We start from the raw sequence: 14,608 nt of genomic DNA, 5'->3' as shown, positions 1-14,608 counted from the left end.
ACTTGGTTACATGGAATTAGAAAATACATTCAATTTCTTATAGAAAATGATCTAACTCATCACCCTTCAATTTTTTCCTACATTCAAATTTTCGAGCCTCCTATTGATTGTATGAACTATCATTTCAAGTCATTAAAGTTGTTCTATGCTTGTTATCTAAGTTTTTTTATGTTCAAGTTCCTTTCTAAAGAAGTCTGAAGTGTCGTCTTTCATTAAAGGAAGCCCTAGTGCACCTTCAAGAGGCAACTCCAATGTACTCTCTTGCATTGGTTGATCCTATCTGTCCCAAGAAAATATACTAGGCACACTCCAATGATATGGAGAACCTTTTTATTACAGCCGACGCTTCTATTGTAAAGGCTTGTGACCTAAGTGTCCCACTTGGAGATTAATGTTGTTTTATTGTTGTTTCAATGTATGCATGTTGGTTTTGGGTACCATGCATTTTCTTGTCATGTGTTCGATTGCGTATGTGTGTGTGATCATGTTGAAGACCTATTGTATACTTTTACTCTCACTCTCTTGTCACACTAATCTCACACAATCAATCTTTGAGTTCTTCCTTCATGCAAAAGTTATGAGCACTTCGAACTTCCATCCAAGGAATGAGCACATTACACATTTCCAAGCCTTAGAAGTAAGATTTTTTTCTCCTAAACCTATTCCCTATGCCCACCTTGAGAACAACTCCCATCATTGTGCATTATGCATCCTTAGACCACAATCACCCAACTTCTTATTCCTTACACTTTCCCATTGAGCAAGCCTTTGATCAACCCTTCCTTGTGTTATGCATTGCACACTATTAGTGGAATTTAGTGTCATGCCTTGTCCCTTGCAGTGGAAACCTATGTAATGCCTAAAGTTCCCTCCTCAATGATTTTTTACTGCACAGTCTCAGTGATCAAGCTTGTCACCCTTGCCTCTTGGACTTTCCCTTTGCACCCAAGACTTGCCTCTCTCTCTCTCCATTGCGCAGTGCACACTTACAGTGCTCAAACCTTCACTCCTTGCATCTTGATTCTGTGCTCTGTGCCCAAGAATCTCTCTCTCTCTCTATGTCCTTATGCACTGCCCCATCATATTTAACATCTTGAATGATAACTCAAGGTAGACTAGGCGATTTTGGGAATGATATTGCCTTGCCATGAGTAAAATTCACTAGCAGGTACCACTATCTTAACATGGAAGTTGAGTTTCAAGGAGGTCATGAAGGAGAGGTTGCAAGAAGACACTTGTGGAGATAAGATACAATGATACCATCATGTTGGAGATAAATGAACTTTGAACTACAACAAGTAGATGGAAACCAACATGACTTGGAATGCTCTAATACTATAACCAAACCCATCAGAGGGTGAAGGTGAAGTACAAGTCAGATCCACCATGAATAATTGAAGAATAAACAACAAAGAGAAAAAATTGGCATCGATATATTACAATGAAGTCTCATGTCACAGTCACCAAATTGTAGCTCCTCAAAATGTCAACACAAGAGCATCATTTTGTCTCATTTATTCTTGCCGCATTTTGGTGCAATGTAATTTGTCATTTCAAAAATTTGAAAATGTAAATTTGTGGAAGCCCAAGGGGCATGCATGGAACACGAAGAGTCACTATGAATTCTAAGAGTCACACAGGAGCTCAAAAGTCATATGGGATCTCAAGAGTCATGAGGGAGGTCAAGAGTCACATGGTAGGTGAAAGGTCACCTCATTTGTTATAAATAAGCCCTCATAACTCAAGGAAAGGACTTTTCACCTTGGCTTATTAAACTAGACATAGTAGAGAAGATAATTCTTTTGAGGAGAAAGTGGTGTCTTAATGTTCAATTATTGGAACTAGTGATGCAACATTGTAATTTTGTATCTTGGAACTTTCACTTAATGTTTTGAAGATCTAACAATTGACACACTTTCATGTATGTACCATGAATGTTGTAAGACTATTATTTCATGTTTTCAATGTATGTTTTTGTTTAATATGTACTAAAAAAAATGAACTATTTCGTTATCTTTGATATACATATTTGAATTGTGCACCTTTATTTTCTTTCATGATCGTTGTAACATTGTGAACTATTTTGCAATTTAATTAATGATTCTTTCTATGTATATGTGTGTGTCTTTATTAGGATAATACTATTACTTTTCTTCGAAAGGATCACTTTTTCTTTTCCCCTTTTGTGAAAGTACCTTATACACACCACAATTGTATGCTTCACAAGGCTAACTTACTTGCTTATCTAAAAATTATATGTATGCTCTCTTATGTTGTTCATTGAATCCAAGGAAAATCTTTAAGAACATAATAATGGAAACTAGGTCTGTTTCCCAGATGGGGCTCCTATTCCAAATGATATGAGGTCTAGTTGGGACTTCATATCGAGGAGACCCCCTATATGTTGGTGGCTTCCAACACCATCAAGATTTTGGTGCCATAAGGAGGACGACTTGTGTATGGATTATAATTCAACAGATTGACATAAATAACCTTCAGTTCAAGGTAGAAATTATTAGAGTCGGACTCCAACCCACATATCTAATAAAGAAGAATCATCTCATCAAGGCATAGAAAATTCTTATGAGGTTACTTATGAGGAACTATGGAGGATTTGTCCTATCACTCATTAATTTTTTAGGGCTCTTACATTACTCCCTGTTACGTCCATTCTTCCTCATAAGCAATTAGAGAAAGGGACAACCCACCTTCGTGTTTTAGTTTCTTTAGTCGGAGATTTAGTTACCGATACCCTTGACAATTTGGCTAACTCACTTGAAGAATCCTACCTTCAAGGGGACATTCCACCACCTATTGCAGGAAATATTAGGGGAGATGGGGATAGTTTTCATTTTTCAAATAAGAAACAATTGAGTGATAACGAGTAACCAAACCATAACAAAAATATAAATAGTGAAGAGGAAGAGTCTTCATAATCAGAGAGTGAAGAGGAGGAGGGAAAAAATACATGGTTGATGACCAATTGGATTGGACAACCCAAGGGCCTCTTGCTTTTCCAGGTAATCTTCATTGCCTACCTAAGCACCCAGACATATTGCTTATAAAGTATGATCCACACAATAAAATGAAGGCTGATGATCACATTGATGACTTCTACTTGCATTTAAGAATGTTAGAGGTACAATACAATAATGTGGCCTGTAGGATATTTCATTACACTATTGACGAGAGAATCAGTATGGTATCATAGCCTTCAACCAAATTCAATCCATGATTGGAGGGATTTGAAGGATTTATTCTTCAAGAAAATTTTCGATGATAAAACTCATACCTTGCTACTTAAAAAAATCAACAATATAAGAAGTGGGATAAAAAAAGGTGAAGGATTTTAATCAAATATTTACCTGCATTTTGAATAGTCTCCTCACGAATGTTCAACATCATGGTTCAATCACTAAGAATTATTACACTGCTATCTTGCCCACTAATATTTCCGTATTTGTGAAAAGAGTTGTGAAGGAAACACTGGGTCTAAACATTGTGGAAGCAATTGCTATGGAAAAAGACTTAAGATCTATTAGATTCATCGATGATCAGGAATATTCAAAAGACTCCAAGTACATTGGGAAAAATCTCAAGCCTCATTCACTAAAAATAAAGAGAAAGATCCCTTTGAAATATAAAGCTTGACTAAGTCCTTGAAGCTGCTAACTAATGAAGTATCTGAATTAAAAAGAAATTCAGGTGACACATCCACAAGTATTAAGTCCTTTATGCCATTCTTTAAGAATAATATTAATCAACTGGCCAAGTCTACTCAAAGTTCTAATGTCGTATTTAATGTTGAGAATCTTGGTATGGAAAACTACTATATGTTTCATTAAGAAGAAGATTCTGGAAAAACGTGCCCATAATGGAAACATAATATGAATGCTGTGGTTGCTAATGTCTTGGAAAGTTTGTTAGCAGAAGGAAAACCAAAGTAGACTCGAGAGGCTAATGAACCAACACCATTGGAGGATAATGCAAGTGTTGGTGATTCAATTTTCACTTTTGATCTTTATTTTGAATAATGATAGACAATGTGCAGTGATGCCCTAGTAAGATGAAGCTCCTCCCAAAAAAAATCCAAGTCATACTATCTGAGGAGCAAAGGATTGGTGCCTAAGTAGGACATGAGGAAGCAACTTCCGAGGAAAGTTAACCTCCTATTAATTATGCTCAAAGCTCACAAATGAAATCCATAAGTGATCAAACTCCTAAAAAACATTGTGGAAATAATAAGAACAAGTCCATTAAACCCGAGGCATCAGATAAAGCTTCACCAACTAGCACTTCATCACAACCTGCCAAGGATGAAAATATTGCATGCAATGTTGAGTGTAACTTTCTGGAAGACATGAAGAAATTTTGTGTGAATATTTCCATTTACGAGTTAGCAAAATTGGTAGGTCAGTGGGAATTGATTATCTAATAATTCTCATTCAAGCCTTCGTCAAGTAAGACAAGTGCTACTTTCAAAGCCTCATTTGGTATGTCTAATATTATACTAGAATCTAATATCAATGCAACTAATGTAAATTGAAGATCTACTTTCCCCCCTTTTCTCTTAACATTTGAAATTTTCAATTATAATGTCCATAATTGCCTTGTAGATTCTGGTGCATCTGTAAATGTTATGCCCTTATATCTTAATGCAAAATTGGAGAATAATGACACCATAATTATATAATTATATAGATCACTCAAGTAAATTGGTTAAATAAACAATGTTATAATTTGTTTATCTTATGATGAAAGAGCTCAACAATGCATTGATATTGTTATTGTGGACACCCCAAACACTAATGAGCCCCATAAATGGGTAATTATATGGGCTCATTTTGCCTCCTAACATAGTTTAATCAACCATTCTCTTAGCTTATTGCATGATTTTTTATTATATTTATGCTTATGGAGTGAGTTGGGTTAGTTATAATGCCATGGAGTCTAATATGTGTTTAATGCAGATTTTTGTTGAATTTTGAAGACAAATTCAAAGATTTAATGGACAATTGGCAGCAATAATTCGAAGTGGACAAAGGAGAGGATTTATAGGAGGGAATTCCCCTCATTTATTTCTCCCCACTTCGAATTCTCCTTCATGCAGCGTGGAGCACAAACAACCAAATCAATGCACTAGGAGGCAGCCGAGCAAGTGGAGGATAACTTATGTATATCTCGAGTTTTGGGAGCCAAGACTCCCTGATTTTGAGGAATCTGTTGGAAGCTTCATTTGTATAAGTAGAGAGGCCTAGGGCCTCACTAGGGAGTTGGTCGAATTTTTGTTGAATTTTTGTTGTAGTTTTGCTCTGCTCAACTTCGAGCTTACTTTTGGTGATAGTTTCATGTAATCCTATTATTATTTTGATAATAAAGATGAGATCCTTTTCGAGCTAGCACTAAGTTACCTCAGAGAGTTGAAGCTCTTGGGTTAGGGCCCAATCTAATTAGCCAAGATCCTCTTGTTTGTATTTATATGCATTGTTTCAGTTTATGGATTAGTTGCTATTATATGTATTTCTTTCTTGGTTAAGAATAGGTTTCTTTTGGTGATTTAGAAGGTTGTTTCCATTTGTGTTTTCTATAGCAGGGTAAACAGTGATAGAAAGAAGATACAAAAGGCCAGCAACAATGCCTTGACCTCCTTTCCTCTCTTTGGGACCATGAAATGAGGCCAAGACCCTCTTGCTGCCACAAAAACACAGATTTTCCTTTTCCATAGGATTTATAGTGTTGCAGTTTGTTAGAAGGTTAATGCTTTGCTTTAGATCTCTTTCACCATGCTCAGTTCTGTCTTCGCAATAAGTCTTCTTCCATGCTTTCACTCATTATATCAATTTTTAGCATTTCTTTCCATAGCTCATAATTTAGATTAGCTTGATGCAAAATTCTATTTTTTGTGTACTTAATTTCCTTGCTTGCTTGATCTCATTGGTTGATTGTCAGTTCTTTTGCAGAAAATTTCTTCTCACAGAAGGTCAGCCTATCAGCCATCACATTCTCTCCCTGATCTATGCCCTACAAGTCACCCAAAGTTCACCCCAAATCTGCCTTAGTTTTCTGCATTTTCCATAGGATTTCTTCCTCTCTCCCGACCATCTTTTACTCTCCTAGCAATCCTTGGTGAATCCTAGGCACCCTAACACATCATCCCAGCCTTCAGCTACCCTTTCCACCCACTCTAACACCTTCAAAACCTTCAAAACCGCTCTCGGCATCCTCTTGTAGACCTCTTGTAGATCCCTTGCAGCCTCTTGTAGATTTTCTTGTAGGCCTCCTTTTAAAGTCCGATTGCAGGAAAAGCCTCCAAAAGGCCACCTGAGACCTCCTAGAACCCATCCATACCATCCTAAAACCTCTCAAGTACCGAAACCACCCTTCATCGCCACCTAATCGCTGCCACACTCACACACAATAAAATACATGCATGTCAATTTCATAAAAAAATACATAAAAATCCAAAAAGATGTTTTTTGCTCATTTACTTATAGAAATAGCTTGAGTAGATGTTGTTTACTTCCTTGAGTAGGTAATGGCATTTATTTCATGGTTTTCATGTTTCTTTCTACAAAAGTAGGATTAGTTGGTTAAGTAGGGTTTGCTAGGTTTACTTTACATTTCAGTCTTTTTCCTTTCTGTAGGTAGGGTAGCCTCTGTAGAGTAAGCTTTCCTTTCTTTCATCACATATAGAGCTTCTTCTAGAATCCATAGAAGTTGGCTTGAGCTCCCAGTGATCTTGCACTAGCTGACCAAGTAACAGCCTACAATAAGAACTAGTACTTGTGCATACAACATTGTCGCTTCCAAGTTTGTTACGAACTACTGAGTTGATAAGAGTAAAGTAGGTAGTCCAGGAGTTGCAACATTATTGGTGCAATATTGGTTCTCACCATCCTTTTGGCGCCATTGCCGGGGAAGCGTTAGAGTATTCTGTAATTATTGCATTCTTCTATTTTCTCTTGCAACATTTTGCTAAGTAGTTCATTTCAACAAACGTAGAGTAGTTGTTTCTTTCAATTTCTGCATTTTCTTGCTTTCCTTTTCAATTCTGAAATTTTCATTTCAAAAAAATAGAGTATTTGTTTCTTTCAGCTTCTACATTTCCTTTCTTTCCTCTTCAGTTTTGCAATTTCCATTTTAGCAAAAGCAGATTAGTCATTTCCTTGCTTTTAGTTCTACATTTCATTTGCTTTCCTTTTCAGTTCTACATTTCATTTCAGTTAGTTGCAATTTGTTTGTTAGTTCAATTTCAGTTTTGCAGGTATAATCAGTGAAAAAAAAAAAACCTACCAAAAATATTTCCTTTCATGCCTTGTAGGAACAGAGATAATTTAGGAAAATTCTTGCCCAACACCCCCACTACATCACATAGCTAACCTTCTCTCTTCTTTGGTGGCAGTGATCACGAAGAACCTTTAGGTGAACAACCAGAGATATTTGAAGAACCTATAGGGGAAGAAGAAGATGAAAACATCCCTCTTGAGCCAATGGATAAAAACAAAAGTGCTAGGGGGAATGGAGAAATAATAGAGGGTACCTTTCCCATTGAGGAGACCAATGGGGACACCAAAATGAAGAATATAAGGCCTTCAGCCCTACCTCACGTCCATGGTTTGACTACAGAAGATCCTGACACCTTCTTGTTTGAGTTTGTTGTCATCTGTCGAACCTATGACTATGCAGAAGATGAGAAAAAGTTGAAACTGTTCCCTTCTACTCTTAAGGATGCAGCATTGTGCTGGTTCATGGGGTTACCGGGCAATAGCATTGCAACTTGGGCTCAGATGCAGCAGGCCTTTAATAACAAATATCGAGACTACTGTAGGTCAAAATATACAAACGAAGAAATCTTCCGAATGACCATGGGAAGTGATGAATCCTTGGAAGATTATGAAGAGAGGTTCCATCTCAATTATAAAAGGGCCAGGTGCACACTTGACCCTAAATCCCTGAAGTTGTTCTTGCTCAGGGGAATTCAGAAGACATTCTAGACACCATCCATCTACTGGTCAGGGAAGACATCTACCAAATACCTTATGAGGACATAAAGACTGTTTTTAGAAACCATTCTAGGGCAGCCAGAAAGAGAGGTAGGGGGAGTTAATCCATAGCCAGTACCTCCTCATCCAATTCATCCATTAAAGGTGAACTTGGAAACATGTTGGAAGACTTCAAGAGTGAGATGCTGCAGACACTTGCCATGCAAATGGACACCTTTCATATCAAAAGGAAACAAGAGGAAGCAGAGAGGGTTTTGGCCATTTTTTGTCCTAGGTGCACTAGGAGGCATCCTAGGAACGAATGTCCATTGAAATCTATAGAGGTTTGTTCAGTCTGTGAAGAAGATCATTCTACAGATAAGTGCCCTTCCTTGCCCAGACTTAAAGCTGTATACTAGGGGGCCGAAGGAGCCACTGAACCACTCTATTTCATGAACCAAAGGAGACCACATGGACCTAGACCATACCAACAGGGGATGTAAGGGACATCTCAGGCATACTACAACCCCAACCAAGTCACTTCCATACCTTCTTGGGGTCCTCCTTCTCATCCTTCCTGGTCCACACCTCCTCCTTGGTCCTATCCATCTCAATATCATGCTCAACCAGCTGCTTATTCATTTCAATCCTATGCTCATCCACAACCTTAGTGGAATGCATCTTATAAGCGGTGGAGGCCCCAGTACAACTATCCTCCCACTCTTTTGCCTCCACCACCTGCTCAACCACAACCATTGCCTCCTACTCCACCAAGGCAACCCAAAATGCTTGCCCAGCCGAACCCGAACCCGAACAACAAACAGGCTCAGTAAGTATATAGTGGGGAACCATCTTGCCCAACTTATGCTATGGAGATTTAGGAGATTAACTTGCGATTTGGGAAGGTTCTCCCAGATATCCAGCCTCCCCCTAGGGAGGTTGAGGAAGATAAAGAGGAAAGTGAACCTAAAGCAATTCCACCCTTTCCTGAGAGACTATCTAGGACAACACAACCCACCCTAGAAGAAACTGAACTTTTGGGAGAATTGAAACAATTATGTGTGAAGATACCACTTCTTCAAGCCATAAAAGATGTGCCTATATACAATAGGTTGATCAAAGAGAAGTGCTTTAGGCATCCAGGTAAGCGCAAGAGAGATGCCCCAACCATCAATGTCATAGGACAACTATCCGACCTGATGTTGGGGCAGGTAATTTGTCTGAAATATCTGGACCGTAGAAGCCCAGTAGTTGATGTGCACATCAATGGCACCATGATCCCACATACCTTGATTGATTTGGTAGCTACCATTAATGTGATGACAAAGGACACCATGCTCAAACTTAACCTCCAGGGCTCCTTGAGGAAGACCACGACAGTACTGCAGCTAGCAGACCACTCCACCGTGACCAACGTAAGGATTGTGAAAGATGTGATGGTCTCCATTGATTCTTGGGAGTACCCTGCCGACTTCTTAGTTCTCCAGCCGAGGACAAAGCTCATTGGGTATCCTCTCATCGTGGGAAGACCCTGGTTGGCTACTGCTGATGCCCACATCAGATGTCGGGCTGGGAACATGACCATCAAGAACGAGCATATGTCCAAATAGTTAATCCTATAGCCTCCTGCCCAACCCTTGCTAGAACATGATTTACTTCTCTGGTTGGAGGAGGAGGATGAGGATGAAGTCTATGCTGCACCACTTTGTGCATTAGAAACATCCATGGGGGGGAACCACAAGATGAGGATGATATCATTGATAATTTGATTCAAAATCCACCCCCAGTACCTTGCCATTAGAAGACATAGTGAAAGAAACCGAAGACAACCCCTTAATTGATCTCTATGTGGCCGACCTGACCTCTCTCCATGTTAAGAATATAGAGTTCGACCCAGAAAGAACCTTGAAAATCAATCCATCCCTATCCACTTCCCAGGAGAAGGAGCTATGCAGCTTATTCATAACACATTTAGATGCCTTCGCCTGGAGTTATAAGGAGATGAAGGGAGTGCACCCTTCAGTATGTACTCATCATATATACATTAAGGAAGATTGCAAACCAGTCAGGTAGCCTCAAAGGAGGATGAATCCAACACATAAGGACATTGTTAAGGAAGAGTTACAAAAATTACTTGATGCAGGATTCATCTACCCCATCTCTGACAGTGAATGGGTCTCTCCTTTGGTGCTAGTGCCAAAGAAAAATGGTAAGTGGAGAATCTGTGTTGACTATCAGGAATTGAACAAAGCCACTAAAAATGACCATTTTCCTTTGCCTTTCATAGATCAAGTGTTAGATGGTCCGGCGGGGAAAAAGTTTTTCTCCTTCCTAGATGGGTTTACAATCAGATTCAAATCAGCCTGGAAGACCAAGATAAGACCACTTTCACTTGTCCTTGGGGTACCTCTGCATACCTTGTCCTTCCTTTTGGTTTGTGCAACGCTCCAGCCACTTTTCAGAGAGCGGTATTGAGTATATTTTCTGAACTAGTTCATGATGCAGTGGAAATATATATGGATGATTTTACTCCTTATGGTTCTGACTTTCAAGAAGCTTTATCTAACCTAGGAAAAGTTTTGGACAAGTGTATTGAGATGAACCTATCTCTCAGTCTGGAAAAATATGAATTTTTGATGACTGAAGGGACTATGCTAGGTCATGCAATATCTCAACAAGGATTGCAAGTGGACCCCAATAAAATTGCCATCATCCAAAGGGTCCCACCTCCTCAAAAGGTGAGAGATATTAGAAGTTTCCTAGGCTTATATGGGTATTACCAAAGATTCATTAAAGATTTTAGTAAGCTAGCCTCTCTATTGTTTGGTCTTCTAGGAAAAGATGTCGAATTTGTATGGTCGAAAAACTGTCAAGAAGCCTTAAATACCTTGAAGAATAAAATTGTGATTGCCCCAATTTTGAGAGGCCCAAACTGGGCCCTACCTTTCCACATTCACACAAATGCCTCGAACAAAGGAATAGGAGCAGCATTAGGTCAAATTGATGAAAATTTACCTTATGCCATATACTTTATAAGAAAAAATTTGTCAAGGGTAGAATTAAACTATACAGTGACTAAGAAGGAACTCCTAGCTGTTGTGCATTCTTTAAACAAATTCAGACATTATAACACAGGCGATCAAACCTTCATGCACACTGATCATGCTGCAATTAGATATTTAATGAACAAACCAGATGTGATTGCTCACATTATTGAATGGTTGCTTTTATTGCAGCAGTTTGATTTGACCATTGTTGATAAGCATATTAAGGAAAATGTTGTTGCTGACTTTTTGTCTAGAGTAAACTTGCCTATAGGTGAAGAAGGAATGGTGGATGATCAAATTCCAGATGAACACCTATTTTCTATCTCAACACTCTCTCCATGGTTTGCTGATATAGCAAACTACTTGGTTTCAGTACAGTTCCCACCACACCTGTCCTCGAAGGAGAAAAGCAAGATAGTGAGGAAAAGTGCCCCTTTCACCTGGATTGGGGGTAATCTCTTCAAACTTGGCCCAAATCAGATCATGAGAAGATGTGTCAGGGAGGAGGAAGTTTTTGACATCCTACTGACCTGTCATGACGGGCCTTGTGGAGGTCATTTTGCAGCGAAGATAACTACCTTCAAGATCTTGCAAGCAGGCTACTATTGGCCCACTCTTCATTAAGATGTGAGGAGATACACCGTCCAATGTGATCGGTGTCGAAGGATGGGGAAACCTACTCCAAAAGATGAGATGCCCATGCAACTTCAAGTGACCTTTGAGCCATTTGAGAAGTGGGGCATGGACTTTGTGGGTCCTATCAACCCTCCTTCAAAACAGAAGCAATACATCATTGAATGCACTGATCACCTAATAAAGTGGGCATAAACAAAAGTAATCAAAGAAGCAACAGAGGAAAAAGTAGTTGAGTTTTTGAGAGAAAACATATTCTACAAGTTTAGGTATCCAAGAGAATTGGTCATAGATCAAGGCAGTCAGTTCACTTCCAATTTGATTGAAGACCTACTCACACATCATAAAATTAAGCACTAGAATTCCACCCCTTACCATCCACAAGCCAATGGGAAGGTGGAAGTCACCAACAGAGCGTTGGAAGGAATTCTGACCAAGGTAGTGAGCAATAGCAGAAAAGATTGGGTGGACAGATTAGTTGAGGCCACCTGGGCCTACAACACAACATGGAATACCACCATAGGGTTCAAACCCTATGAACTGGTCTATGGGAAGAAGGCTTTGCTATCAATAGAATTTGAATTCAATACACTAAGGATGGAAGCTCAGCTGGACCTAGAACTCAGCCATGCATAGAAGGAAAGACTAATCCAGCTCAATGGATTGGATGAATAAAGATTACATGCCCTTCTCCACACAGAGGTAGTTCAGCTTCAGAGGAAGATATGGCATGACAAAAATATCAAGGAGAAGCAATTCCAACAGGGATATTGGGCACTGCTCTATGATTCAAGGTATAAAGACTTCAAAGGCAAGATGAGGACAAGATGGCTGGGACCCTACACTATGGAAAAATGCAATGAAAATGGTTCAGTTCTGATCAGAACCATTGATGAGGAAGCCATCCCATGCTTGTCAATGAACATAGGTTGAAAATCTACAAGAAGCCCCTCTCCAAGCGAGAGTTCATTGAAGATATGAATAAGATAGTGATGGTAGTGGAGCATGTCTTAGCCTCCACTTCACCCACTCACTGAAGAAACAGAAAAGAGAAATAAAAAATAAGGACATAAGTGAAAACCTCTGTGAGCCGCTTGAGTCCCATCATTGAGTTGAAAACCTCTTCTGAGGCAGCTCAGTGATGCAAAAAAAAAAAAAAGAGAAAAAAGAGAAAAAAAGGAAAGAAAAAGAGAATAAGATCCTTAGGTGAAAACCTCCCTTGGATGTGCCTAGGGTAGGCAATTAGGGTGAAGACCTCCTTGAGGCATCCTAGTTGTTTTCAAAAAAAAAAAAAGAAGAAAAAAGAAGAAAAGGAAATTGAATTTTAAGGTGTATTGCAAGTTGCAGGAGGACCACAGGGATAAAGAGAAGATGCCACAGAGCCTATTTCATCTCCTCCATACTCTTCTCCATCATTTCTAACCTTTCTTCCACCCCACTGTTTTTTTCTAGAAATTGTGTGTTGTACAGGAGGCCCTGTGTTTTCTACAGGAGGCTCCTGTAGGAATCACAGAGAGCCGAAAATGGTTCCAAAAGGCAGTTTGAGGGGTTGGAAAGCTTCATGAAGAGCATGTAAACCCTCCTACAACTATCAACCCTCCTTGCCACCCATTCCACACCTACATCACATCATCATCGTCGTTTTTTTCCCTTCTTGTTAGAAAAACACAGAAACCAGTTTTTAGAAAAAAAGCAAAAAATAAAGGAAGCAGCACCTCAAATCTCACTTGCAGCTTACCTAGTACCTCTCCATATCCATCAACATCTCTGGCATCATGCTCACAGATCCTAGCACAAAAAATCAGCTAAAATTTTAAAGGGAGAAGCAGCTATAGGAGCTCCTGTAGGAATTCCTGTAGCAGTTGATCCCATTAAAATCAAGCCACAACAGCAAAAGAAGTGCAACCATGGGATTGAAGGAGACATCTGCAGCTTAGATCCAGCCAGGGGATACATGCACAAGACAAACAGCTGAACATCAGACAACATAGAGCATGCAGCAAAGGAAATACAGGCATGCAACAAAGAAAATACAAGCATGGAGCAGCAAAAGGGGCCAAAATATCTCACAACACATACATTCGACTCACAGGTAAGTGACTAACCTTCTCCTTTGTTGCATTTGTGTAATTGAAAGATATGCATAAGTGAATGAGATGGTTAGGGTTGAATGAGAAAAGGTGGCCAGTTAACTTGGCCACCTTTATACAGTTGACTGCACTCATCGGAAGATGCCACCGCACGTGCGCATAGTCAACTCAGAGAAAGATCCCAAGGACAGGTAGTGGAGGGTATGCAAACTCTGATGCAATGATGAGAGGTGATTGTGGGAAGAAACCATGATGACAAGGCAGGTGGGAATCAACGGTCCAAATATGGCAACGTACATTTTTGCCAGCTCACCTCATCACTGGAAATATCTAAAAGAAGAAATCAGTCTCCTCCTCGAAACTCCTTCACCACGTTTTCTTTCATTCCATCCATGTCCACTTAGCTGCATCAAGCTCCTTGTCACCCCATAGCCTCAAAACCATAATTCTCCATCACTCTCACCCATCCTCCTACTATCGGCATTCTACAGGAGCACTTATAGGTTCTACAGGAGCACCTACAAGTAGTTCTACAGGAGGGTTAGTGAGCTATTTTTAAGGAGAAAACACGTGTTTTTGCTTGATTCCTGGCTTGAGGAAGTAGGTTCCATGCATACCCACCTTGATTATCAATATGTGCAAGGAGTGATATCATTTTAAGGAGGAATTTAGTCCATAGAAGAAGGGGAATTACATAAAACGTTTCTGCCTGTTTTCTTAAAAAAAAACACAGTTTTCCTATTTTCTTCAAAATTCTTGTCTTCATCTCTGCATTGGGTGTTCAAAAGGGGTATAAGCACAATGACAGGAGGATTCATGAGGAAGGAGCCCACCAATTCAAATAGGCTCCATGAAC

This window comes from Pinus tabuliformis, chromosome 3_2 (assembly GCF_031772625.1).
Source record: "Pinus tabuliformis cultivar Carrire ecotype Pingquan chromosome 3_2, CPIR1, whole genome shotgun sequence".
NCBI classification, from domain to species: domain Eukaryota; kingdom Viridiplantae; phylum Streptophyta; class Pinopsida; order Pinales; family Pinaceae; genus Pinus; species Pinus tabuliformis.
Note: the sequence above shows the minus strand (reverse complement) of the source record.